The 4,408-nt window shown below is 38.6% G+C and overlaps 1 pseudogene; it reads left to right on the top strand.

Annotated features, from left to right (window-relative positions):
- Positions 1–3,166: 3,166 nt before the first annotated feature.
- On the top strand, positions 3,167–3,950 carry LOC102839465 (annotated as a pseudogene).
- The last annotated feature ends 458 nt before the right edge of the window (positions 3,951–4,408 follow it).

The raw sequence follows: 4,408 nt of genomic DNA, 5'->3' as shown, positions 1-4,408 counted from the left end.
AGTGGATGCAGAGAAGCTAACATGAATGGAAGAAATAATGAAGTAAAAAAGCGGAACAAAAAATTTCAAGGACTGCTCCAAAAGACAAAGCAAAGTGTTATAGTGAAATGTAATACCAAAAGGGGGTGGGGTACTTAGCATCTCTCAAAGTGAAAAACTGAAAAAAACCTTCAAGCCTCAACTTGCATTATTGAAGGAATGTTTTTGTTATTGATGTTGCATGCTGTGGAGTCAGTTCCAATTCATAGTGACCCTGTATAGGGTTTTGAGGCTGTAGCTCTCTTATGGGAGAAGGATTCTTTGAGTCAAATATTGAATAATGCAGGAAGCATCAAAAGAAAATGAAAAGACTACACAGAGTCATTGCGTTAAAAAGGACTGGTTTACATTCAACTATTTCAGGAGATAGCATATAATCAAGAACCAATGGTTTGAAGAAAGAAGTCAAATCTACACTGAAGGCATTAGCAAAAAACAAGACTCTAGGAATTGATGGAATGCAAATTGAAATAGCTCAACAAACTGATGCAATACTGGAAGCACTCACTAGTCTATGCCAAGAAATTTAGAAAAGATCTATATTTGTGCCCATTCTAAAGAAAGGTGAACCAACAAAATGGAAAAATTATCCAACAGTATCATTAATATCACATGCAAATAAAATTTTGCTTAAGATGGTTCAAAAATACTTGCAACAATACATAAGCAGTGAGCTGCCAGAAATTCAAGCTGGATTCAGAAGACATGGAATGGAGGATATCAATGTTGACGTCAGATGGATCTTGACTGAAAGCAGAGAATACCAGAAAGATATTTACTTGTGTTTTATTGAGTATGAAAAGGCATTCAATTGTGTGGACCATAACGAAATATAGATAACATTGTGAAGAATAGGATTTCAAGAACACTTAATTCTGCTCATGAGGAAGCTGTACACAGACTAAAAGTCAGTTGTTTAAACAGAATAAGGTGATATTGAATGGTTTAAAATCAGGAAAGGTATGTGCCAAGCTTGTATTCTTTCACCATGCTTCTTCTATCTGTATGCCGAGCAAATAATCCAAGAAGCTGAACTATATGAAGAAACATGTGGCATGAGGATTGGAGGAAAACTCATTAATAAAATGAAATATGCAGATGACACAACCTTGTTTGCACATAGTGAAGAGGAGCTGAAGCACTTGCTGATTTAGATCAAAGACTACAGCCTTCAGTATGGATTACAATTCAATGTAAAGAAAAGAAAAATCTTCACAACTGGACCAATAAACTACATCATGATAAAGGGTGAAGTAGGAGAAAGGGTTGAAGTTGTCAAGGATTCTTTTTGCTTAGATCTACAATCAATGCTCATGGAAGCAGCAGTCAAGAAATCATATGACATTGCATTGGGCAAACCTTCTGCACAAGACTTCTAAAGTGTTAAAGAGCAAAGACATTATTTTGAGGACTAAGATTTGCCTAACCTAAGCCATGGTATTTTCTATTGCTCATATGCATGTGAAAGTTAGATTATGAATAAGGAAGACCAGAGGAGAATTAATGTCTTCAATTTACTTTGTTGGCTAAGAATGTTGAAAGTACCATAAACTGCCAGAAGAACAAACTAATTTGTGTTGGAAGAAGTACAGCCAAGAATGCTTCTTAGAAGTGAGGATAGTGAGACATACTTTGGCCACACTATACAAAGGGACCAGTCCCTGGAAAAGGACATCATGTCTAGTAAAGTATAGGGACAGTGAAAAAGAGGAAGACCCCCCCAGTGAGATGAATTGATACAGTGGCTGCAAGAAATAGCTCAAACATAACAATTGTGAGGGTGGTGCCGGACAAAGCAGTCTTTCGTTCTGTTATGCTTAGGGTCACTATGAGTCAGAACCAACTCAACTGCACCTAACAACAACAATCTCAGGTGTCTTGTCTTCTTGGACCATATGAGCTCACATGCTCACTGTCTCTGGGAGGTGTGAAAGATTGCCTTCCTTTCTGAGGCCCTGAGGTCTACAGAATAGGAGCAAGAGATGAGGGAAGCACATAGCCTGTGGCTTTCTTTCCCTCCTGTAAGTCACAAAGGTTGAATTAGATGCTTTGGCTCTGAATCTAATTGGGTGGCCTTGAAGGTGAAGGTGGGGTAGGTTGGGGCCTGTTACTAACTGTTCCTCATAAACAGGATGGAGGAATGTCACAGAAGGGATCAGCAATTGCCTGCAAATGTCTTGATAAAGGAAAAGTATCTCATTGGTTTGCCAGGACAGCACATTGTTTGAAAGCCAGGTCCAAGGAACACTAGCTTCTAGGGCTCTGTCTGTTTACAGGTCTTGCGTAACAATGACTAAAGAGAAATGCTCACAGCAGAGGCAACATTTCTGAACCTGGGGCACAGAAGAACAAACTATCTCCCCCATAAACTGAGTAAAAGTCCACAGGAATCATGTCACTCTCGGCTGAGGCTACTTTTTCTCATCTTTTTTCATTATTTTGGTGAAAAACCTTTTTCAGTGACTTAAGTGGTTGTTTAAAAATTCAAGCAAGCAGATGAAGCTTATTAAAAATGAAAACCCTTGACCACTGCTCAGGGTAACCATCATCAGCTTAGTGTGTAAACTTAAAGGCCTTCCTCAGTGCATTTACATTCTTATATGGGTGCATTTGGTGACCCATAGGTAGCAAACAATTAATGCTCTCAACTACTAATGAGTTTGGAAGCCTGCGTCCACAAAAATGTGCTTTGTAAAGAAAACCTGGTGATCTGCTTTAGAAAAGTCAGCCATCACACAGTTTTATTTTGATTACATATAAGGCCATCATAAGTCAGAATTGACTCAATGGCAACTTATTATGGATACATTTAGAAGTGTAAAACATACATACTTTTATACAGCATTTCTAAAGTAAAGATACAATACAAAGGTGCTTCAAAAAGTTCATGGAAAATGGAATGAAAAGATAATGGAATTTTTCCACAAACTTTTTGAAACTCCCTTGTATGGTTTGAATAAGTGTTTCCTTATAGAAATTTGGGTTCTTTCCCATTTTTTTTTTCTTTTACAAATAATGCTACAATTAAATTGTGTCTCTTTTTATCTTGTAGACAAGATTAGTGAGCATCGGTGTTCCCACTGGGGATAAGATGACAGTGAGTTCGTCTTATTTTCCTTCCCAAGTCATGTTTACTGAAGAATCATTCAAAAGTAGTCATTGTTCCTGGAAGTGCATGATGAATCTTTGTAGTATGGATTTTCCTCTTAAAACCAACCTGGAGAGCGTCAGGAAGTTCGTTAATGGGTGAAAACAACTTCGAAACTGAAAAAATGCCAGCCAATAAAGAAGAAAGGTAGAAGCCATTAATGGGAGCTAATATGGCGTTGTGGGTTAACACGCTGGACCACAGTCAGTTTATACCACAAAATCAGCAGTGTAGCGATGGATCAGAACTGACTCAATGGCATGTCACAACAACACGGGCAAACAAAGTACATTCTCCTCTAGAAACACCCATTTTTTTCAGATAGTGCCTATTTTGTTGTCAGTAGGAACTATGTGGGTTATATCCTAGAAAATGAAAATTTTAAACGTTATGTAGTGGGCAAAAGACACCTACAACCCCGGTGAATATCTCTGGGCTACCATGCTAAGGATTCAAGATGCTACCGGTGCAGTCCCCTGTCAAGCCATAACTACGATATGTCTGACATGCACACACTTGCCAAGATTTGTCAAATGGCACTACTTTGAAGGCGATGTTCCTAGTGTGACCCCTACCCGCCCTGCAGCGGCATCTAAGTGTGCACCGTTGTGCATTTTCAGGGCTGGGGACACTTGAACTATGTGTTGCACAAATACCACTTGTTTGCAGACAAGTTTGACATGGGCGTTGGTCTCTTTGCCATCCAGTGTTTGAGTATCTGAGGCATAAAACTCTAGAGCCCTTAAAACACTCACTGTGGTAGACATTTTTAGAAATAATAATGTGCAAAATGGGTCCCATCTAACTTGTCTGCATGAGAAGAACTGTATGAGGGATTTTGTGGGCAGGGATTCTGCTAAATCTTTGTTTATGTCTAAGCGTTCCCATGTATTCAGCAGAGAACAGTCTGGTACAAAGGTTACATAGCATTAAATTTCTACTCAGAGTTAAAGTGAGGGGAAGATTGGGAACCAAGATTTTGATGAAGGAAATGTGTCACTTTTATCTTTTTCCCAACTCTTTTCTTTGACTGGTTTATAAATGGGAGTGATGAGGCCAGATGTAGAAACAAAGGTGGGGATAGGTGGTGGGCAAGGTGGGGTGCAAAAGATTATATCAGGGACTTTTAAAAAATCAGTAATGAATCAAAAAAGGAAAAGACAACCTGTGCCAAAATTATTTTTATGTAGTAATTTCCCTGATTTGAATAAATTCATAGCA

This window comes from Chrysochloris asiatica, unplaced genomic scaffold (assembly GCF_000296735.1).
Source record: "Chrysochloris asiatica unplaced genomic scaffold, ChrAsi1.0 scaffold00064, whole genome shotgun sequence".
NCBI classification, from domain to species: Eukaryota; Metazoa; Chordata; class Mammalia; order Afrosoricida; family Chrysochloridae; genus Chrysochloris; species Chrysochloris asiatica.
The sequence above is the reverse complement of the archived record's forward strand: the minus strand, read 5'-3'. Positions and strand labels throughout refer to the sequence as shown.